At 37.2% G+C, this 25,570-nt stretch overlaps 1 protein-coding gene across 2 annotated transcripts in view; it reads right to left on the bottom strand.

Moving 5' to 3' along the window:
- Positions 1–25,570, bottom strand: part of LINGO2 (leucine rich repeat and Ig domain containing 2) — a 361,988-nt gene that overhangs the window by 171,298 nt on the left and 165,120 nt on the right. For both annotated transcript variants that reach the window (XM_080372688.1, XM_080372689.1), the window contains one exon: positions 4,912–5,069. The gene's annotated coding sequence lies outside the window, so the exon portion shown is untranslated. The remainder of the gene's footprint in view (positions 1–4,911; positions 5,070–25,570) is intronic.

Below are 25,570 nucleotides of genomic sequence, written 5' to 3'. Positions count from 1 at the left end.
CAAAGTCCAAAGTTCACGTCATAGCCTAACTAAATGTATCTTCACAAACTTTGTGGCCAGAATTTCTAACACTGTTATGCATACATTTGGATGAGGTTTTATACATACTGGAATAATGTGTAACGATGGCCATATAAATATATAAATGATACGTATATCATATACATATGATTCCTGTTATACCTTAATGCAAAGTTATTTCCACAGCAATAGAGTGGACCATTCTCAAAATACTTATTTGATCTTTCATTCCTTGAACATATCTCATTAAAGAGAGGAACCTAAAATATTATACACCATTAACACTACAAATACGTTACTGTTCATGATAAATGGCTATTTGATATAAGGACTAGCATTATCTTACTGTAGTCTGATGCTAAACAGCCCTTCCAATATTACTGCAGCAGCCCATGAGGTAAAGTAGTTGACAAGGTCACCAACAGTGTCAGATCCTAGCCTGAAGTTTCTGAAAACATCACTGGAATCTTATTTGAATGATTGAAATATAAATACTTGAACAAAATATTGCTGTTCAATGTAAACCATATATAATGCCTTATGCATCACTGTCCTACAGTGTTTTATAGCCTTGATCTCAATGTTCACAATTAAAAAGGATGCTTAATAATGTTCATAATGTATATATTTCCCTGGATTCATAGATTCCAATGAAAGAATTGCCATTGTAATATTAATAACTGCATTACACAGAAAGTTATTTTCACTCACAAAGCCTTATGAATACAGAATTTGATACAAGATATATGAAATTTCAATTGTAAAACTACAGAGCTTGCAAAGGATATTTAAAAGGACATTTTATTGTATGCCCATATATTAGAAGTTTTCTCCTCTACCTTCTGCCTTTTTTGGAGGAAGAAAGGATGGATATTATTTGACTGACTTGGACAGCTCATCTGAAGCTGCTAAAATATGTCATTTCCCATGCTTATTTAGAGACTTCTTAAAATACATATTATTTATTTGACAGACCAGGAGATATTGTGCACCTCTAGTTAAAAGCTGTATATCTCAATGTGCACGGACTGCTAAGTATGTTTTCTTTTCCAGTCTGTAAACTCCCTAACTAGACTAGCACTACCAAGCTGCATCACACTAAGATAGTCGCTTTTTCATTCCCATCTCATCACAGGATGAAGATCTTGCAATCTCAGATGTGTGCAAGTACATGTTTCTTTACAATGTCACAACAGAGCAGGCAATAAGAGGTGAAAAGCAAACTCTCATAAAACCCAAACTGTAAAACCATGGAATTGTAAAGACAGAAAGTTCAAAGAGCTATTTGATTTTGACAAAATTCCCAGACAATCAGATCGCAACCTGAACTTTTGTTATACACAGAAATGTCCTTGAAAGAGTGGGCTTTTTCTGAAAGTGCCTATGGTAGGGAAGATATTTAACCCAAGTAGGATACTCTGAGAAAAAAGAAGAAATAAGAAGGGACATTTATTTAAATTTATATGTATCTACACAGACTAGGAAGTGAAAGGTCATAAGCTAGAAGGAATTACTCAAATAGCTTGGCACTTCTCTTGACACAGGATCTGCTTTATGTTTTTCCTTTTTTTTTTCTTTTTTCTTTTCTTTTCTTTTCTTTTCTTTTCTTTTCTTTTCTTTTCTTTTCTTTTCTTTTCTTTTCTTTTCTTTTCTTTTCTTTTCTTTTCTTTTCTTTTCTTTTCTTTTCTTTTCTTTTCTTTTCTTTTCCATATATCTGTTTCTGTGAACATTTGGAAGGGTTTACAGATTTCAAGAGTACTTGAAAAACATTAAAAGGAGGCTTATATTCAAGACATTGATTGTTAACCTGATCAAGATCGGGTATTTTCTTCTTTTTAGCTGCATCTTGTTTTGTGAAATGGAAGATTTTCTTGAAGAAGTCAGAGCATTATCTGACTTTAGCTTCCCCTAACAGCAACAGCATACTTCTGTTGGCACACTCAGGATCTCCATAAGCCTTTCTCATATCTGTCATGGTTTTGACTCATCTTTCAGTATGATTCTCCATAATGAAACAACTTTTATAACTCCCTAGGAACTAATTTATTTTTATTAGTATTAGTGAGGGTGTTGGTGTTAGGTACATTTGGCTTCCTTTGTTGGCTTGCTGAACTTGCTAAAGAATTAAAATTTAATGATTGATAAGGTGATAAAATGATGAATAGAAGTATAAAACCTGAGAGATAAAAGCTGAGTAAGAGAAAGTTCAGAAGAAGTGACTTTGTGTTTAATTGAAACATAAATTTGAGGAACAGGATTATGAGATTTCAGTTCAACAAATGCATAGGGGGGTAAGTTTTAAAAGGTACACGTGCTGGATATTGACCCATTCTGAGCTGATATGGCCCATTGTGTAAAGCTGTAATTAAGTAATCTAAGGGCAGTAAAGGCCCAGTGGGACTGGCAGTCTACAGTGTGAAGCAGAGGAGCAGCCAGTTCCATTATGCATGGTTCCAGTTAAAGCGAGCACTACCTTATCCATCCCTTTTCATATTAACAGATGATGCTGATCAATCTGTAAGAAATTTATGTTTCTCTGCATATCAGTTGGGTGGGTCCCCCAACAGAGCAGGTAAGAGCAGGTCTGAGCTGTATTTCTAGCTCTCAGAAAGGCTGGGCTGGAGCAGCACTTCACACCCCCAGTGCCCACACTGCACGACAGTCAGGGACAGCTGGTGCGAGGGGATAATCTCCACGGGCCATGTTCAGAGATGACTCCTGACTTTCTTGTCCACATTCAACAATAGGGAGATGGGGACAGTCTTCCTACTAGGTCAACACTTTTCTCCAGTTGTGGAGTCCTTCTTACCCTTTCCCATTTTTGTGTAATGACTTAATGGAAGGCATTAAGGTAGCTTTCTCTTCTTGTTACTCCTCCTCCTCCTGGCCCTTTTCACATCCTTCCATGTCAGCATACTCACAGATTCCCAGTTGGCAGGGATGCCACAGAGGGCACTTTCCACAATCCATTTGCTTACATCATAAGCTATCAGAAGCAGAAAATTCTGTTAAACAACTGAAATGGGGAAAAGGAGGAGAAGAGAACAAATAGAAGAGGAAGAAATCATTCTTCATTTTTCAGTTAGCTGGTATACTAACGAATAAGATGAGTAAATTGTGAGTCCTGTTCTCACAGTGTTTACACAGAAAAAGCAACACGTTCAATCGGATACTCTTGCCACGATTTAACTATTTGACCAGATATTCCCTATCAGAATTGTGAAAAAACCCAAAGAAACCACCCTCCCCTCTGCCCACCAATTAATCATCTAATCTCCAAAAGAAAGAGAAAAAGATTTATAGAAATATGTTTGGTTTCAGAAAGCTTTCAGCACTATATAACTAAGTACTAAAAAATCTAAAGACACGGCTTACAGTGCCTCCAGTTCACAAGACTAACTATATCATGAGAATTAAAAATAAAAATCACAATAGATTTTAGGTCCATTTTATTTCTGTTCTGATTGATCCCTTAAGGTTTAATCCTTTAAGTACCTTTTTCTACCACTGCAAACCACAGAATACCTTAGACAAAAATGAAGCTTGTATTTTCAAGTATTTACATGGTTTAGGAATCTTATATTCCAAAAAGATGCCAGCCTCTAAATGAAATGAAGAAATCACAAGTTACCTAATAGAACCATTAAATTTCAAAAGAAGGAAAAAAGGAGGAATAAATCAAAGAGAAACAACGTTGTAGTAATAGTACTGAGCCTGCTGTCAAAGTTCAAAATATGCTCAGAAAATCACATAAGCAGTCAAAAACTTGATCAGCTCATCCAGAACTCCCAGACATGCTCCTTGCTCACTTCACATTGTAAATAGACTACTGTAAACAGCATCAGATTGACTTGGAGTTATCAGTTCATTGCACATCCGTAATAACACTGAAGGAAGGACGTGGTATTATTATCAGTCACTTATAGCCTCCAGATCTAAAATGTGTATTTGTCTTCAGACCTTTCCAGAAAGCACAGTGTAGTTAGCTAGTATGCATATCACATTTAGCTTCCTTGTGAACGGTAAATGAAAAGCTTTCATGATACTAACTCATCACTTTTTGGAAGTTTTTTCATTTCTCATTAATACTCCCAGAAATATTCTGAGTTTGCTATGCATATTTAGATTTCTCTTTTGCAGAAACTTGAAACATATACACTATTTCTTGGAAACAGAATAAGATACTCTGAGATAGGCTCAGTGGAATAATTTTAAAACCATATCATAACAGCCTAAAAAACACATTAAAACTTTCTGACAACGACTTTGCCTCTCATACACTAGCAATTACTGCTATTAAGCCAAAGTAAAACTTAACTTACATAGTGGTAACTAAGCTTCTCCACTAATCTAATTATCTGCATTTTTTTCCATTGCTTTCACACTGATGCAATGCTACTTTGCAAGTAGCAAAGATTCTTATTAACACAATGTAAGGGAAATAACTCAGCCTCCTCTTTCCAAAAACATGTTTTATTTAAAGAAAACAACTTACTGCACAAAATAAAGAGCTGCTTAGAACTGAAACTGCAATAGTAATTTGCATTTTTGCTTGTGGAATACAGATTTTTTGGCCAGTTAGATAGGACTCTGCAAATACTCTAATTAATAAACTGAAACAAGTATCTGCTTTAATACAATTCAGTGCAACGTTCTTAGTGTTTCCCTTCTGTTTGGAGATACATGACTAAAATTTTATTTTAACCTGATCTTTTTCATATTGCACTTACACAGTAGCAAATTTTTGTTTCAAGCCACGACTGCTACTCTGAGAAGATAATTAAGAGGAAACTCTGTTAGAAAGCATCAGTGATATATTATTCTACAAACACCTGCCATTGAAATAAGTCTGGAAACTGTCAACAAACGAACTGATTTCAATAGACTTACCTACTTAATGCTTTTAAAAGTCCAATACTTCCTCTTTACCATGCAAATCTTTCAGCCACTGAGTGAATTCAAAATAAAGCACTTGATCATGATAATCCCAGCCTGTCACAGACAACAGCATCTCTCATGGCACCATATTCAGAATGCTTGAAATGAACCTGGAAGACACAGATATTAAATTTTTATTGAAATATACTCAACCATGTCCTAGAATGAGGAAACACGAGCACTTTATTGAGGACTCCATTATAAAGGCGTGAGTACAAAGCCATAAATATCACCTGGTAAACATCAAAACCAGCAACTGCAAACCTCACATTCCAGAGAAGCTGGTTTTTCTGAATATAAGCAGCTCTGTTGCACTTATTGACCCATTAAAACTGTCAGGATTAATAAACAGTATTTATCTTTTCTAAAAATTGCAGCTTTTCATATAGAGATCTGTAAGTCCTTTTTCATATGAATTGCAAAGGATAGATCATATTCTGAACCAAAGAGAATCTAATCTGAGGAAGGTCATGTAAAGGATTCAGTAAAATTACAGTTAGCTGTTACGTGAGAGCTTTGCTGAATACTATTTCTTTCAGTATCTTTAACAGAAAACTTAACCTGTAAGCAGATGCAATGAAAACCCACACCAATCACGTGCTCTTCTTTTTACTAAGAAAAGGCATGCGGAAAAGTAAAGTAATTAAGTGGCATATTTTGACATGGTTTTAATGCATCCAGGGAAATTTACAGTTTTGTCTGGCACGCTGCTTATGTATAGCTTTAAGTTTCCTTGAGAAAATTTTTAAGTACCTTTTAGTAATTAAAAGGAATACTTTTGTTACAATCTCTAAATGTTTTGTTTGTTTGTTTGTTTGTTTCAGACTTTGAACTACAGGGCATCTACCTTCACTAAAAATGAGATTAATTTAGGTGAACTGAATTTACTTAATAAAGATTTTTTTCTCTTTTTTGTTCTCTGTCACTCAAATCTTCAGGCCAATGCACAGATATCATGGGCAATACCAGAGGGCACCCAGATCATGGCCATTTCATCCAGATAATAAATACACTGATCTGGGCTTTCCTTAGGAGTCCCAACTTGTTAATTCAGTCCCTGTTGAAACTTAGAGTGACTGAGCACTACTTCTAAACAATTTAAAAATTCTGGATATTCACTACCTTTCCCACTGATAGGAATGTCTCCTTCTCAAGTGTTGCTCATGTTTTTTTAATAGAGAGAAGTAAAATGTGTATGCAGAGGTGAGTGCTAGTGCATGCATATGTATGCAAGACAAAAATAAAATATTCTATCCAAATTTAGAAATATGCTAAGTAAAGTTCCAGTAAATTTCTTGCCTAAGTTCACAAATTATTTAACTACTGGGTTAACAGAATATGACTTCTCAACAAATCACATTTGTTAGACTGCAACAGCTGAGCTAAAAGCAGTGGTCAGAAGAGAACCTGTTATTCAACCTCAACTAGTCATTACCAGTTTTTCTAAAAGATACAGAAACAGAAGGTATTTCTAAAAAAGGGACAAGACTGCATTTAGCCCAGTTTTAAAGTGAGAGTTCAGTGCATCTGAGGCATGATGCATCACTGTGGAAAAAAGTTTCTAAGTGTACAAAATTTATCATATCTTCTATGACTTCAAATGGGAGAGCAACCATTTCCAGGGATTTAGGAATGTACCTAACTAAATAATCAGGAGTCACAGTTCTGATCTCTCTTCATATACCATGTCAGACAAACGCAGGAAATGTGAAAGATACTTTGAAAACTGACTGAATATCTTGCATTGAGATATTAATTTATCTTTTTCATCCAGTCCAGTGCATGGAGATTGGTCACTGATGTATGGGTCTCCATGATCAGAAACAGAACTGAATCTTACTGAAACAGAGGAAGAAACACTAATACTTCTCAGAATAAATCTACCAAACTCAAAGTACATGGAGAAGGGTGCTTTTGCTTTGTTAGTAATTTCCTTAGTGACATCTCTGATGGGGCAGTAAGAAAGTTTTGCCTAGAAATATAATATCATAGACACATAAAGGAATCTAAACAAGAAGTAAAGCTTTTATGAATAACTTCCAGAAAGACAATGGAAAAGTCTTATTCAATTGTTGTCATAAAATTATCAGAATATGTCAGACTGTGTATGGCCAAAGTTAAATAGCCCAGATAGTCCTCTAAATTTCCAGGATATTTTTGCATTTTACAGTGTAAAGACAACAATCAGCTAAGTTTTTAGATTTGGATGCATCAGGATTTGTATGAACAAATTGAAACAACTTTGATCTTTAACGCAACTGAGAAAGACAGAAGGTAATATGATCAATGGATAGATCAGCTGAATAAAGGTCACAATCTCCAGAAATTAGAATTTGCTGATAACATAGGCAGGGGGCATAAGGGAAACTGGGCTGAAATGGTTATTAATATGAGAACTTATGCCTGATCTTGACCAATCACTTTTCTGAAGAAAAAAGAAAATTCCTTAAAACTAGAACAACTTGGAGTAGAAAAAAGAAACAATGAACAGTACCTAAGCCAGTGAGGTCTACTTGTCTCTAAATACCAATGGTAGAAGAATTGGCAAAAGCACCACAAGTAGGCTAAACCACATGCATGTTTGCATTGACAAAGGGAAATCATCTGATAGTTCAGGATACTACAGAACAAGATTCCTCCTTCAGAATGCTCCAAAACCTCCCTTCACCCTACCTGAGTGTAAAAGCTGAGTGGAGGGTGAAACATGGGCCAGTAGTTTAAATACAGTGTACACTCAACTTCAGGAGACAAAGAATACAGAGCAGACTGTGCACAAGGCAATCACTGGGTGAAAGGTGTCATCAGAATTAGGGGATGAAAAGTCAAACATGTGGCAGCTGGTGGCTTTGCATGTTATCCTACAAATAACTCAGGTCTGAAGGAAGAGCAGAAAAAAAGTGTGTGGAAGAAATCCATTTGGTAAGCTCCCCTGTTGTGCTGGTTTTGGCTGGGGTAGTTAATTTTCTTCACAGCAGCTACCATGGGGCCATGTTTTGGATTTGTGCTGAAAACAGTGCCGATAACACAGGGATGTCTTTGTTGCTGCTGAGCAGCACTTACACAGAGCCAAGGGCTTTCCTGCTTCTCCCCCCACCCCACCAGCGAGGAGGCCGGGGGGGCACAAGGAGCTGGGAGGGGACACAGCCGGGACAGCTGACCCCAGCTGACCCAGGGGATGTGCCAGGCCACATGGCGTCATGCTTAACAATAGAAGGCCAAAAGAAAGAGAAGGAAGGGGGATGGTGTGTGTGTGTGTGTGTGTGTGTGTGTGTGTGTATGGGATGTTTGGAGCTAAGGCATTTTGGCTTCCCAAGTACCCGTTACACGTGCTGCAGCCCGGCTTCCCTGGGGATGGCCGAACACCTGCCTGCCCATGGGAGTGGTGAATGGATTCCTTGCTCTGCTTTGCTTGCCTGCACAGCTTTTGCTTTACCTATTATACTGTCTTTATCTTAGCCCATGAGTTTTTTGACTTTTACCCTTTCACTTCTCTCCCTCATCCTCCCAGAGGGTGAGTGAGCAGCTCTGTGGGGTTTAGTTGCCAGCCGGGGTTAAACCATGACACTTCTCTAATCCTGTTTTATAGTCCAGATCCACTACGAAAATCAACAGACAGCAAGAAGATACCAATATAAAATTCAGCAGGAATAAAGGAGAAGGTGAGGTCTGTAGCGAAATCTTAAGTGTTGCCGAAGGAATACTGAGCAACAAAGAGAACTAATGTGACAAGAATTCAACAAGATTTATATAAAATAGATTTAATTAAAATCCACCACAATATGGGCGAGCAGGAAGAAAAATAGAGCAAACTATCTATGATGTCATTTGTGTGTACACAGTTTTGGTTTTCTAAGAAAAAAAATTAGCCAATCATGACGCAAATTTTGTGCTGAAATCCTAGATGCTGAAAATAAGTTGATACAATGATGCCTCAACAAGGTATAATTTTCCAGAAAAGGAAAGTCTCAACACTGATAATATCCACTGCTTTGCCAGTAATTCTTGTCTCAGTATCCATGTGAGAGCTTTGGCTTAGGAAAGCTCATAAATGAAATTTAGATTACCATGAACAGTAAAATCAAATCAATTCATTGATTATTTATAAATTATTTTGCTTATCATCTTCTGAATAGTTCTTGTAGCAGACACAGTTACGTTTGCTGTTTTTTCCTCACTTTTTTTGGGAAAAAGCTCATTGATTTTCAAGGATTACCTCCTCCAAGCTCAGAGGTTGTCCATCATCACATGCAGAAGTCAACTAAAGGTGGCAGGAGGCCTCGACAGATGAACTCCTGACTAAAAGCAAACATAACCAGGAAGCATGCAGGAGGTGGAAGCAAGGTCTTCCTCAGAGGGTCCAGGAACAGGTTTAGGACAGCCAAAGCCCATCTGGAGTTGAATCTGCTAAGGGATGTGACGGCCAACAATAAAGGCTTCTACAAGTACATCAGCAGTAAATGGAAGAGCAGGGAAAGTGCGGGCTTACCTCCAGATGGGGAAGGGATGCTCATGACAAAGGACACAGAAAGGCCTGACTTGGTGCCTACTTTTCCTCATTCTTCATTGCCAAGAGGAGCCTTCCGGAATCCCAGACCACTGAGACCAGAGGAAATGTCTGGAGTAATGAAGACTTACCCTTGGTGGAGGAGATCATGTTTTGGAACACTTAAAAAGCTTAGCCACATACAAGTCCAAAGGGCCTGAGAAGATGCTCCCAGGAGAGTTTCCTGAGTAGTAGGAGAATGTAAATGTCACCCGTAGCTTCAAGATGCATAAGACGGAGTATGCAGGGAAATATCAGCAGATAAAGCATATAACCCTGGAAAACCTTTCTACACCCATAAATGACAAGGAGTTTGTTGGGAGTAGTCACCATAGATTTATGAGCGGGAAACTGAGCTTAACAACCTGATAGCATTCTATGATGAGATGATGAGCTTTGTTGATGAAGGCAGAGCAGAGGAAGCCATTTAAATCAACTTTAGTAAGATTTTAATCACTTGTTTTCCATAATATCCTCATGTACAAAGTGATGAAGAATGGGTTAGAGAAGCACATACCTAGGTGGAGTGAAAACTGTCTAAACTGCTAGCCACAAAGGGTTGTGATCTGTGGCCTGAAGTCCAGAAGGAGGCCATTCACTAGTGGTTCACCTCAGGGGTGGATACTTGGGCCAACAGTGTTTAATAACACATTTGTGAATACCCGGGCCATGGCGGAGTGTACCTTCAGTAACTAGAAGATGATACAAAACAGGAAGGAGTGGTTAATGAATTAGATGGTTGTGCTACCATTTCAAGGGGCCTTAACAGGCTAGTGAATTGGGTCAACAGGAACCACATACAGTTCAGCAAAGCAAAACACAAAACACTGCATCTGGTGAGGAATGACACTTCCAGCACCAGTATGTGGTGGGGATTGACTGGCTGGAAAACAGCTCTGCAGAGAAGAACCTAGAGTTCCTGAGAGACAAGGTGATCAGCCAGCATGGTGCCCTTGCAGCAAAGAAAGGGGGGCTGCATGAGGAGGGGTACTGCCTGCACGTTGAGGGAGCTGATCCTTTCCCTCCACTCAGACCTGGTGGGACACACCTGGTGTGATGGGCCGAGCTCTAGCCTCTCCAGTACAACAGACATGGAGACACCAGCACAACTCCAGCAGAGGGCCACAGAGATGAGGGTCTGGAGCATCTTTCATATGAGGAGTGGCTGACAGAGCTGGAACTGTTCAGCCCAAAGGAAAAAAAAGGCTCAGAAGGATCTTATCAAAGTGTATAAATACACATCAGGAGGGACTGAAGGAGGTGGAGTTAAATTCTTTTCAGCGGTACCCAGTGGCAAGGCAAGAGTCAACAACCACAAGTTAAAATACATGAAATTCTGTTTGAACATAAGAAAAGAATTTTTACTGTGAGGTTGATTGAACACTGGGGCAGGTTACCCAGGAGACTGTGCAGTCTCCATCTTTGGATATATTTGAAACCTGACTGTACACAGTCCTAAGCAACCCGCTCTAGCTGATCCTGCTTTGAGATGAGGCATTGAACTACACTGTCTCCAGAGATGCCTGCCATCCTCAAACATTCTGTGATTCTGTGAAATCGTATTAAATGGTTGAAAGAATGGAAAACATCACCAACAACTTTTGCTTACTTCACAGTACCTGGAGATATATCAGTATAATCTGTGTTATAATAGCATATTGTTTTATAGCAGTAAAAGAAAGCTTGTGTTGTCTCTACTTTCTTAAGACAGTGTTTTTAGTACAATAATATCAGCTGTGACTTTTGAAGTCACAGACAGTGATCAAAGCTGACATTTAAATAAAGAATATGCACAAGTAAAACCTGCCATTATACCTATCCCTCCCAGAACCCTATTTAAGTAGACAGGTTTAATGTTTAACATCCATTTCATTCTCTAATTGTATATTTTTACCATTACTGCAGTCCAATTTTTGGAGGTGAACTGAATAATACTGGACAGACAGTAAAGCTAAAGCCTGGACAATGCTTTTAAGAGCACAGCCCCACAGAACAAATACCTAACAGCATGCTACTTAATGGGAGCTAGTAAAGTTAAGCAAGCAGAGTATTCACAACAAGCCTACACTTTCTGTTGCATGTCCATCATTGTGAAAAAAAAATTAATACATGAAGGGGTTATGCACTCTCTTTGTTCAGGTACTTGGGACTGAAGCAGAACCCAATTTCCACATAATGAAAGGTTTTATGATATTACTGGTGACAGAAGTCTGCACTGTCTCTGCTCCTTGGGAGCTTGGATTCTGTTACGGCTTTCATTCCTCCTCAGGTTTGAGAATTACACTAATTGCACTATTTTGCATTTTGCTAGTCTTGACTTGCAATATCATGACTATGCCTAGGTCTCAAATAAAGAAATGAGGGATGTGGAGAACTTCTCTTTGGTTGATTCTAGTCTGTGGGGAGATACTCATTGCTCCCTTTGTTATTCACCCTATTTTTTTCAGTAGTGCTAATGGAAAAAGAGGCCAGGATAAGAGGAGTTTCTTGCTGTATGACACCATATAAACGCACGAGTCACTAACTAACCCAAGGGTTTACCATTTAAATAAAGAGCACAGGCAAAGGATGGGAAAAGAGCTAGTCGAGAGAAAAGAACACTTGAATGACACACAATAAATATATCAGTTCTGAAGACTTATTTTATATTTGGGTACTGGACTTCCAATCCTTTCAGTGGGTTTGTGACAGGCGTGATACCAGAGGTAGCGACAAGACAAGAAAATGAGAAGGTGCTAGAACAGAGAGAGGGAACTTTCAGAAAAGAAAGTAGTGTGACAGTGTCATCTAATATCTCCTTACAGGTTTAGGGGACTTTTTAAAGGTGTGGTGTAGGGTGAAACAAAATTCAGTGTTGTAGGATACATATTTGTAGTGGTTATATCAGTTTCTAACATCAAATATAAAGGCTGCAGAATACAGCTATCAACTGTTTCAGGAGCATCATTTGCATTTGCAGTCATGGTTATTGGGAAGACTGATACTAGCTAATTGTTGCATGGCAAAACATGCAACCCTGAGAGCAACATGGCTGTTCCTTCCCCATGACCTGTTTGACTTCTGTCCTCCCTGGCCAGCTAACAAAACATGTTAATCAAATCCAAAATTACTAGGATGGCTACTTACTGAGAATTGGCGCAAACCCATTGAAATCACACATCAACAACTATCAGAAGTTAATCTGAAGGTAAAAGCATCATGTCAACTAGTTGGAATTAATTAGGTAGCAACACTGGTGGCAGAACTTTTCTGTCCAGCACTGCTCCAAGAAAAGTCTTACGACTGGCCAACTCGGCTACTTTTACTGCTGGATGGTTCACTGCCTGTCAGTGGAATGGAATGAGATGTTTTTATAGTGGCTGACCGTGGGGTGCATCAGAGGATCTGTCAATTGCTCTGAACACTAGCAGCAACTCCAAAAAGTCATGAACAAAGCATATTACCTGTATGTGTGCAGATATTTTGCTTTATGTGATAGCTGTGACACATAATGGTCCCATTGGAGCAACTGCTCAAAAGAAGTTCTGAATGTGGGTATTTGTTATTTTTTATGATGATGATGGTCTACCAGAAGACACTTGGAAACATACATATAAAGAAGGGGGAAGACCTTTGCCAATAAATCTAGTGTGGGCTGGGGAGGGCAGGGACTCCTCAATGTCTTTTCAGGCCTTGAAGAGTAGAAATGTGTGAGCAAGCCCACCTACAGGATTAACAGGGCAACATAACAAACACCAAAGAATTCACTGATTAGTTTTCCATCTGCACGTACACGTGCCTTCTAATCTCTCTAACCTTTCACTCACAGTGCACAAGAAACCACAAACATGAATGAAAAGCACCAACAACCATAAAATCGAACATTAAAAATGGAGAAGATAATATTTTATATAAAAAATCTATTCACTTTTATTTGTTATTTAATTCCTGAGTCTGTAGTCTTGGATCTAGAGCCTCATTTTACATTAAAAGGAAAGCTGAAGTTCTAAAAGAGCAAGTTGCAGGAATCTGAGCTTTGATACATGTTCTGTTGAAATTAATGTTCAATAAAGAAAGGCTTAATAAAATCATGCAGAGATGGCACTATGTTTTTCTCCCTTTTTCAGATTTCATGATTTAAGAGCAGATGTCACAAACCAGAAAAAACTTATCAGCCCATGAATCACTGAAACCTGTTCCATGCATTTAAGAATGGTGAGATGTATGCCCTGTGATCAACCTGCCATGGTCAACCAAAAGAGCACAATACACATGCCAGCTTTTCCATACAGAAAAAAAAAAAAAAAAAAAAACAAAACAAAACAAAAAAGAGAGAGAAAAAAATTATCCTAACATTTATAAATATAAGGCTAAAACCATTTCATTTTTAACTTTCTTGCAACATAACTGCAAACAGTAGTATAAGTCATATTCAGATCAAGTTGTTTTACAATGGAAAGTATAAATAACATACGTGAAGACTTAGTGGGATCAAGTTCTGGGGACAATCACTGCACTTTTGGAAATAAAATTCACCTGTTAAAAAACTTTTCTAACTAATTTAGTCTAGAATAAATTTTCCTGCCTGTGAAATTTTTTCCTTAGCAAGTTTGCAATCTTCTTTAGTACCAAGCAACATGTTCCTTTCTGACTTAAAGCTACCTTCAAGTGATCAGTGTAATTTGTTCAGTCCCTCAGTTTTTCTTTTGAGGTTTCTGAGAAGGTCCACTGTAATACACTCCTGCCTACTCCAGCTTCCCAACTTGGATCTGAGTTCATATTATATTACAAAGACTAGCAAGAAATCTTTCTAAAGCAACTATTTTATGAAGTGGGAATCAATAACATTTTGTACTCCCTCTGTGGCACTGGTCACTGTGGCATCAGTTAACCAACAGACTGTTCAAAAATAAATATCAGTCTTACAGATGACAGAAAAAAAACATTACCTAGCACCAGCTCCTTATTTAGCTTTTTTGAAATGAAGGGGAATATAATGACTGCACCCGTCCTGGTTTACCAATACTGATGTCAGAACATGGGACAAAACATTACAGGCAAAGCACTGGGAACAGCTTACTTTGCACAGGAACACCTTGATAAATCCTTTCCCATCCTAACTTCTGTTATTTGCATATATTCTGCGAATGACATCACACTTTCTCATACTCTGTTGTGTATGAAGAATCTCTGGAGCGGATCCTTTGCTCCTCTACAGCTAGAATGGTTTCAAAAAAGTGATAGCAATTTATAGTGTTTGAGGATCTAGCCCCTTGACCCCAAGACATCAAGGCCTGTTGACAAACACAAAATTCTGGCATATTTTTCTGAGAGATTAGGAAGAAGCTTAGTCTTATGTTAGCCTGTCCTTGCCACGCCCTGTTCATCTCTACATATATATTTATAAATATATATTTATACGTATACAGACCTATATATGTGTGTATACATCAACACATATTTTTTCAAAATACTGCATGAACATATTTGTTTATTCCCCACCCCTTGGAATATGTCTTAATTCATAAAATTTTAGACTTGCTATATGCAATTTTTTGGAAGTGTGAAATTACCTGTCACCCTTGAAATATGAGAGAGCTATAATCCAAGTACTGTACTGCTATTATACTAAAGAACATCCCTTATTATATTATAAATAGTACAACCACCTTACCCATCTTAATTTCACAAGTTTAACTGCTTTATAGCAAAATATACAGCTTACAGGGAACATTCAAGATATTTCCTTTAGGTTCATTACATTAAATGATCTCTGTCAGAAACATCACAGTGGTGTAAGAATCAAAGTAACCTTGTCTCAATAGCTGTTGCTTTATTGGCTAACACACAAAAAAAGTGTATTTCCCCACCTTCAACAACCTGACTTCCAGCTTCCTTGGTAGGGGACAAAGGTAAATGGAAAAGGATGCATACTGAATCTGGGTAGATATAGGAGGTTTGCAGATTTGCACCATAACTAATTCAAGATTAATCTTCTGTAGAATTCCAGATGGTACCTTATGTCATTCCCAAACCTCCTGAAATCTTCAGTTTTTTAGTAACCCCTGAAATTCACAAAGCTGATCTCAAAAAGAAAGTTTCCTAGGTTGCTAACTCAAAAATAAATCATGTATTTCTGTCTCAATAAAATACTTATTAGAGACAGTTCTGCTTTTTCACTGTAGTGAAATTACATTTTTATCATTAAATATATATTTGTGTGTTCAGATCAACACACTAACATTTATCTAATTTTCAAGACACTGCAACTTTTCACAGACATTTTCAACTGTATTAATCTGCACATAAGAAAGCAAAATTTAGACAAGTATTTTTGCAGAAAAAGCTTCCCAGTTTTTAGGAAGGTGATACTTAGTATAAAATAAACTAAAATTTACTGATTTGAATTTATCACCTTGGATGTAGATCTGAAACAAATGCATTAATGTCAGGGAAGCAGATCTGCCTTCTAAGTGGAATGATTGGGGAAACATACTGACAGTTGTTGCAACAACAGGAAAAATGCCCTCCTTAAAGTAAGGACAGCTATAAAAGGTAGAAAGCTTTTGTAGAATATAATTTTTTAGCTGTAAGTCATATCTATTAGAATATATATGTCTAACTGCCACCTCATAAACAGAGAACTTGGTGTGTCATCAAGCTTCTTGCAGTACTGCTGTACATGTTACAGACTTTTAAAGTTCATATTCCCAAACAGATTTTTATAAGTCTTTTGCTGGTGTTTTTTCAAAAAAACCCCTACAACTCTTAGTCCATGGTGTTATCTACAAAATGCTTTCCAAGCATTCAGAACTAACACTATAATGGTGGTTTAGACTTCAGCTGATGTAGCACCCAATGGTAAAAAAATGCTGGTTTATTTGTATCCAGCTGAAGTCAGTGGTGACAAAGATAACTAACAACCTCACAACTCCTTGTCCTTAAGCTCCCATTGCCTTATTTTAATGAATGAAGGATTTCTGTTTGACACAACCACATAGAAGTCAGGGCTATCATCTCCAATAATCACTGATGTGAAATCAGCTGACATCCTTCAGTGATGATTACATTACATTTCACTAAGGCACATCACTTATTAAAATTTGCATATATTCTGAAATATTTATTAAAAAAAGAAGAAACTTTCATACACTTAGAACAATCTCACAAAAGACCAACATACTTCATGCACCTAGTCATTTTTTTTTTTTTTAATCTTAAGAATTAATGCACTTTCTGGCACAGTTAATTTAAATGCAAAATTAGAAACCCTGATTTGTAAAACCCATAGACAGATAACATCTATCAACACATCAGGTGGTGGGATCAATTTACCCCGAGGAACTCTGTTCATAGACTATCACTAGATTTTCCTCTGCTAATAATGGCCAAATACTTGTAACAAAATGATGCCAGTGATGATGTTGAGGCAGCTTAGTGTCAGTGGCAGAACGAGAGGCACAAAATCAGCTTTGCTGAATCATAAAGCATGCAAAGTATGACTGTTGAGTTGGTTAAAGGTTTTCCAGACCTCATTTGTCTGAAAGGAAGACAGTAGAAGAAAGCCTGACTCAAAGTCATGGTTTTTGAAAGTTTCTACCCAAATGATTTAATGGCTTCACGTAACTGAGATACGGAGTGGGGGCAGGTGGAAAGCCTATGATATTTGGCCACTGGTAGAAATTTCTGTGAAGTACTGCCAGGTGAAAGTTCTTGTGTCCCCGAGCTTTGAAGAATACTTCATATTTGCTGAAAGATCAGCCATTTTGCCACAAAATTGCCATTTTGCTGACTCTCTGAAAATCCAGCAAATGTGGTCAAGTTACAGGTATTGTGTGTACACCCAGAAGAGAGAAGGGGAAATTCAAATGGTACCTTCTCAGAATTGGTAACTGTGACCAAGGAATGCCCTGGCATGGAGGGCAAGAAGGCCCAACTGCAGAAGCGATTGAACTGGCTAGATGCAGGAATGCCAGAGCAGAAGGTCTCTCTGCAAGGGAGTGAAGTTTCCTTTGGTGATGAGGCAAGAAATGCCACAGTGGTGTCTTGTAGTGATCCATCAGTCGTGGCATGTGAGCCTGCAGGGGCCACCTTTGGGTAGCAGAGCCAGGTGGAGGGATGGACCCAATGCCAGGCTGAGGTGTCCTGTGCTGATGCTCATGGGACTGGTGCCAGTGTGAGTGTGCATAAGGAACTGGCTTGTGTCACACCTTTGCAGACTCCCTGTAGAAGTGCTTATGGTGGTAGGACACTGTCCAGTGCATTGTGCATTAAATCTTTCATATTTAAACACAAACATGTTTAATTCACCTCAAGGGATACAGTAAAAAGTACCCAACAGGAGACTTGCAAGTTAGTAGTTGAAAACACCAAGATTCTATCTGCAGAATTGACTGGATAATAAACATGACATTTCCACTTAGATGAGTTTATCTCACCCACAGTTACAATATAAAACTATTTTTTCTTTGATGATGCAGCTCTTGGCAGTTTCAGACAAACTGCAGGTCTCTACTGGGATGTTCTGTGAATATTTATAAAACATTTTGCATTTAAATGCCCCGTAGAAGAACAAGATACAATGTGTATTCAGGTATGTTCATAGAATGTATCCTATTGTACGTACCAGCAGGATCATATGGATTTACTTTAGCAAAATCTATAAGCCCTGCTTTCTACACTGAAAACAATGGAGAATCACACAGTCTGAAAGAGTCAGCTGAATGATCTATAAAAATAAATTTCCTTAACTGAAAACAATTAGGAATGTAATAATGAATGCACAGTTCTCACAATAACTAAGGGGTAATTACTGAGCTTGTTTTGTGACTGATGAACAAAGGCTTTGAAAGGAAATTTAATCACTGATTTCTTATCATATAGTTAGATGCCAAATGAGATCTAATAATTACAGATGGATGAATTTCTATCATCATTTTATGTATAATCATGTCTAGCACGCTGATTACAAAAGCAAGAAAAAACAGAATCTTGGGTGTTTATTTTACAGAATAACAGTGGGGATTCACTTTTAGCATGCAAAGGCAGATACAGTTTTGTAGCTATAGGAAGATGTTAATTATTCAGCCCCAATCAGCTGATCTACCTCCATGGGAAAATTTTGTATGAACTTAAAGCATGCATTTCCAGGACCCTTTATCAGGAATCAGCTTCATCACAGCCACAGAAGGAATGGAATACATTAATGGCAGGATGTGCTATAGGAAAATACATGACCAGAAGATCCCCACCCTGGTCACATCACATCCCTTTTCATACTTTAAGTAGCATTAGCTCCTTATTTTTCTTTACCCATATATCAGCCTCTGTCGCTTCTTCATTCTTAGTGGCTTAGTCTAGTTCTTCACTGAGAGCAATTTTCCGTATTTTAAAGACCTTTGAAGTGATACTGTTATTCATTATCTGCACATGGACATTTCCTGACGTAAGGTTGAGAACAATGGCAGTAACATGCCACTAGTAAATGGAACAGGAAAAACCACTATGTTCACCTACCTTCACTCCACCTAAAAAATTCTGTCTTTTGCCAAGAAAAATTGCTAGTCCATGGAATGCTAGAGGTGGATTTCTACTGAGTTAATTATAACACAAATACAGAAAAGCCAAGACTTGCCTTAATACAGGCAACTTGGTACTTAAATCAAGGTAAGAGAAAATGAAAGCAGTGAACCTTATTAACACTGAAAAAGCATCAATAATTTTTGTAGCCAATGAAGCAAAGTAAAGCCTATGAGAATGACAGTACATATTTTGAAATTAAGTCCTTTATCAAAATGTTGTGTGCCATTGTGAATAATTATGGGAATGGATTTTTTTTGAGAAGATATAGACTGAAGTTTTACTTAATTTCTCTGAAATTTTATCCCAGTGAGCGTCACAGAAGAACAGAGGACCAAAAGGTAAGCACACTGATTTCTCTTGTACTTCCCAGATTCTGCGCAGTGCTAGTGTGACTGTTTGAGCAAACCCAGCCACCTCTTCTGCTCACCAGTGCACATGTAGCAGTGCACTTCAGCAACATGATAGCAATGAATTCAGAGAGGATAAAGACCACGTGCACAGCATGAAGGTGCTACTTACACAGTACAAGCTTCTCCCTTTAGGTCTTCATAAAAGGTCCCCAGGACCTTGAAGCAAAGTGTGAGAGGGAAGGGGTGGATTTGTGTGTGAAGGAGAAGCCCTAGGAAGAAAATGCTTTTCTACCATTCTGCTGTCAGTGTCACAGCTGAGATCTCATTGCTAGAATCAGACTTGCCCAATACTCTGCAGTGGAAACTGTTTCTGGTGCTGTATTTCTCATCCTATATTTTGGCTTCTAAATAAAATGCAATAAAATTCAATCCGATTTCTAGAACCTCTCCCACACATGGTATTGCAGACCACAGAAGGCCATCATGAATGGCATCTGCTATAAAGCTTTTTTCATACTACTCCACAGGTAACCTAGTTTTGGATATGTTTTATTCACAGTAATTGAACTGTAACAGAAAACACCTCATTGAACCAGAAATTTGAAGCAGGGCAACAAATAAAATTCCATAAGCTATAGCATTCTCAGCATCCTAAGCTGAGGAAGTAAAGATGAGAAACGAGAAAATATATGTGTGGCCAAAAATGAACTTAACAAAAACTTACTGGAAGTAGCAAGTTATAACTGTTCCCTACTGACCTTTAATTTACACCTTTTGCTAACACCTCACAGTAGGCGAGTTTAAACCATTCAAAAGGAACCCACTGTATCCTTCTTGTCTCCTTTAATATCACCCTAGAACTCACTCCATTTGAATTACTTGCTGGACAGTGTGACTGGGAGGATAAGTAATATCTACCATTTATGTTGCGAGTACAAAACTGCTGTAGCCATTCCAATACTCTCAAATGGAAATATTCCTGTTACTTACTGATTTACATCATTTGACCGTTAAGTTTTTTATCAGTAAAGCTCCCACGAGCAGTTGTTTCTGGAATGTCTTTGCAATTCTGTCTCTGCAATAGCTGTCGGAAACACATCCTGCCTAGTTACACCTGAGCTTGACAGGCACATATTTTGAGGTTGTAATAACTACTAAATCTATCTGTGATAAGACTTTATAGTAAGTACTTATCTCCTCATCCTACATAACAAAAGACACAACAAACAACCTGATGGATTAAGGTGCATCTGGCTTGAGAGTTATTAAAGCAGGATAAAGACAATGCCCTCCAGCAGTCAGTTATGAGAACAACTGTTTCAGCAGTGTCTATCAGCATGTGGCGGGGCTAATGTTCCAATTCTCCCTCCCATAGTACACACACAGCAATTATGCTAATAATAACTCTACTGCTCTCAGGGTTTCTGAAACCTTAATCACTAAAAACAGTTTAGAAAGAGCTAAGTTCCAAATTCTTTTCACAGCAAAGAGTTCAACTAATGGATGAGAGGATTATCAGCATCCTACCTGTGTTTCTTTAGACTGGGTTCAAGCAGCTATTATTACCAAAGTCATAAGCAAAGACTACCAGGGAATAATGAACCGGTTCAACAAAAAATTTTGAGCTTCCGTAGTTTGCTTTTCATTCTACTTTAGAATGAAAATTAAAGCTGCCTGAATATTCTGTTTTCAAAGAAGAGCTGAAGCCTGTATTGAGTACAAGCTGGAATTTTGCTTAGCTGGAGTTGCATATATGTGCCAATCAACTGACTGATGGCTGGTCAACAGCATCAGTGTGAGTAGTTTAAAGTGGTCAGACTCAAAATAGTTTTGCTAACTTGTTTAGATCAGTCTCTGCACCTCTTCTCTCTCCAAATCAACAGAAGACAGATATGAATATGTTTTATTCACATCTCAGCAGTTCCTTTTTGGATAATCTCAGTACAGTTGGATTCATCCTAATAGAGATGATGAAGGAACAGGAATAACAGTCCTAATAGTACTGTGTCTCAGAGGATATAAATAAGAGTACCTCTACTAAAGGCAGTTTAGACTACCTGAAAATGTAGCTAAGATTTTTAATGTAGACTATACTGAAAGCACAGAAGAAAAAAGAACAAATATTCCCTGCGCTGACACCTTCCCAGCTACACACACGATTATAAATGCATACCTATTCCCTGTTTTTCACAAATATTTCTTATATCTGCAAATACTCATATTAATTAATTAGAAATACACAAGTAAGCTTTTTACTGGGAGAAGAAAGGTAACATGAAGTATATGAGGTTAGGAAAGACTGCAGCAGACAAACCAAGCTAAAATCAGGCACTAAGTTATGAAATAGAGTTACCTTTATTTTTATTTACTGTCCTCATTCAGTGCTTAATGTTACAGGTTCCTTGAAGGAAACAAGCTGTTCTACAATTGATGTGTCTTATTGAGCACAGAATGAAGAACTGAGAATTGCTGTATATGAATCATAGCTCTGTTTCTTCTCACATAATTTTGACCAAAACACATTTTTCCTTCCTGTAACATCATATTAACAACACAGGTTGCCTTACTGAGCTCCTGAGAGCCTCTTCTGTGATAGAGCATTAAGTGCTAATTCCCAGATATTCTCCTATTGAAGAAGACTTGAGGCAGGGACATTTAAAAATGAATAAGGCAGGTGGAGAAGAGGTCTTTATAAATAGACGTGTTTTGTCTGATTTAGAAAAAGGAGTTTGTCAGATAGTCCCCTTACTCATTGGTTCTTAGAATAGATCATATGGGGCTTTTAAGGTGCAACTCGGCCATTAATTTGAATCCAAGGCAATTTAAATCTAGGCTGACGTACCTTCCCCACCCAAATCCAAACCAAGTAAAACGTACAGATATCAAAATCGGACTTTGCATTTTCATAGTGCTTGAAATTTGTAAGATGTTATCTAAGTGAAAAGTGCTATTTGAAAGCAAATGTGCCCATTTTGAATAATAAGCAGTCTCTACTTTCAGAATAATTTCTATAACCAAACAGCCTTTCATCCCCAGATTTCCAGAAGGAACCACTGCAATAAAACCAATACATATAATAAAGTAAACAAACCTATGTCTCTAGTAGCAACATACTGACAATAATCCTAACTAATCAGATTGAAGTTGTCTGGTTCTATCAGCATATAGCTTGAGGTGAATAACAGTTTAGCATGAACAATTTATTTAGGACAACTACAAAACACAAAATACCATGTTCAAACTTTCCCACACAGATACATATCAACCTTACAAGATTTGAAATGAAAAGCTGAATGTGCAACAGCATTAAATCCTCCCAAATGTACTTTTATTTGGACCTGCAAAATGAATTTCTTGCTTCTAAGAAATGAGCTTTTGCTGCAAATCAACATGAGGTGAGATTGACTGGAAATGGCATCAAAACTACAGCTATATCTGGAAACAGTCCAGCTAAGTAACTTTTGCTTTAATGAAGACAGAAAATAATGGACAAAAATGTAAGAACATAAAGAAGGAAGAAAAACAAAAAAGGATGAAGAAAATCAGTCCTGAAACTGAAACAACCACATTGTAAACAACTCAAGATTTCAATTTTAAACAAATGAGCTGTCAGAGAGCAATAATGTGGATGGTGATTCACAAAAAGAAATAAAGTTCATGGCCATCTGTATCTAAGAAAGCATTGTGAATAACGTATCAAATATTCACAAGAGAATCTGAGGAAGATGGTATCAGTGAATGACAGTTTCTATTATTAACTGGCATTATTACAATACAATAATAATTAGTTAAAATACATCTTTTAATAAAAAATGCTGAACAGGGTTACACTTGTGATTGTTGAGCATTCTCTCCCTGGAATGCTCATCTCCTGCTACAGAAGAATGCCTGGAAATTATTAGGTGTTTACTAATGTTTTGTAAGTATTTAGTATTATGGGGTATAATTTTTGTTGTTGCTATTTGTCCCAAATGTGTAATTCATTGATTACCCTTTAATTATGTGCTGTTTACAGTTTTGATACTGATTTAGTTTAAACCACTTCAGCAGAACAATTTTTTTTTCTCAAATGCTATAATGTGGGGCTTTTTAACAGATTGGAACGACTCAACTTGAAGCAAAAAGTCCACAGTACAAGTATACATACTATCTTGACACATCTTTGTCATAAGAAGTGAATATATATTTTGCTTCCCAACGAGACACACTTGCTGTATGATTTCAGAGACACTGAATGGTGCTCAAATGTTACATTGATAAAAGCCTTTAAATGAATGATAGAGCTAAATAGACTTTCCCCCATTCTTTTTAGATCCTATATACCATGTTTACAGGTACTGTCTGTACATACCTACTAAAATGTACACTTTCCCATACTGATAAGGAAAATGAAGTAAGCCTAGATGAATAATTATAATTATTAATAGAAAAATAATTAATTTCATCACTTTAAACAAAATATTCTGGGTTGTTACAGAGAGAGTGTTCTGGCTCTTCTCTATTTGTTGTTTTAAAAAATCACATATTACATTCCTTTAAAAGAAATCTCTCTGAAACCAACAGATTAAACTAGCAATTCTGCTTAGCGGCAAAGAACATTAGGGCTGTTATATACTCTGCGTATTATGCTTTTTAAAGGGTTGGTACTACCATTTGCCTATGTTATTACTGATTACCTAGAAGCACTAAAATAGAAATAAGGCATGACTGCAATCTGATAACTGACAGCAACAACAAGAACCTACAAGTAAATTACTTGGGAGCCCAGTCTAAGGGAAAGAAGCATAACATGAAGGTGGCATCAGAAAAAGTGGAAGCAATACAGTTACAAGTCAGCCTTTTAAAGGTAGCACAGGAGAAGAGTTGATGGCATTTACAGAACAGAACATAGTTCTCTGGAAAATTGATGAAAGCAAGGAGATTTTAGAAACTCATGTAAGAGGAAAGCACAGAAGACAAAGAAATGTTGGATAATAATGCTAAAGTAGAATGATGCGGCATACAAATTAATACAAAATGGAAAATAAAAGTGCACAATATCTCTGTTCCCTTCCTCAGATGTTACAAAAGAGGTTGATATTGATAAAGCAAAAAAAGACTATGCTTTGAGTTTTGGTTTTTGGTGTTGGTTGTTGGTTTTGTTTTTTTTTTTTTTTTTAATGTAGAAAAAAAGTATTCTGTGTTGGAATTAATTTCACAGAGGGTTTTTTGGCCAACCAGCTTCTGTTCTTTGTCAAGAGAAAATTGTTCTTATATCTTAAAACTGAAATAAGCTTATGAAATGCTTTTCTAACAGATGAAGGGAGAAAATTACAATGAATTTTTTTTCCTTATTTACTCATATTGCTTAACTTTTACTTTACAAATACAAGGAGATGTCACTCTGAAGTCTACAAGCATTCAGTCCACCTTCTTGGTCAGAGACATCAAAAAGCAACTTATAGTTTGTCATATATTGTGATTATATTGGATTTCTCAACACAGACTATTATATTAAAAATCCACAGTTAAATCAGTGCCATCTGTGGTACAGAAGGCTTATCAGAATTGTAATTAGTTTATATTAATAGAATTATCCCATATAAATTATAGCAGCATCAGCACTAGTGTAGGCTAGTAAATGAGTCTACACTAGACTAGTAAATGAGCCTACACAAGGTGGTTCATGGGCTTAACTAGACTCGTGTACTCCAAAAGCTCTAAAGTCACAACTTACTATACAGGGAGCAAACTGAGCGATCATATTACGAAATGACACGTGGTATATTGGCCATCATGGATCATGCTGAAGAAAATGAAATTAAGGTTATAGTAATTAATCCCTATTTAAAGGAAAAAAAGAGATTCATAGTAAGGGGACAATGTTTAATATATATATTTGTTTCAAATGTTTGACACAGAAATGATGTAGTAAGATTACGTTATAGATGCTTATTATTTCTCTTTGTAACAAATTATACAGCATATGAAAAGAACTCAAGGTGATTGTGTATCCTAAGATGTGAGTTCTGTACACTGGGAATATCTCAAGGACAATAATTCTGGATGAGTTAAGAAGCAGAGGGCTACTAACAGCTACTCTTCTAAATCAAAGCTATAACATCTGGATCCTTGTATATGATCTTATGGAAACACAGAAAAAAAGTATAACGATTTA

The sequence above is a fragment of the Falco punctatus genome (assembly GCF_963210335.1).
Source record: "Falco punctatus genome assembly, chromosome: Z".
NCBI classification, from domain to species: domain Eukaryota; kingdom Metazoa; phylum Chordata; class Aves; order Falconiformes; family Falconidae; genus Falco; species Falco punctatus.
Note: the sequence above shows the minus strand (reverse complement) of the source record. Positions and strands in the feature narration are given on the sequence as shown.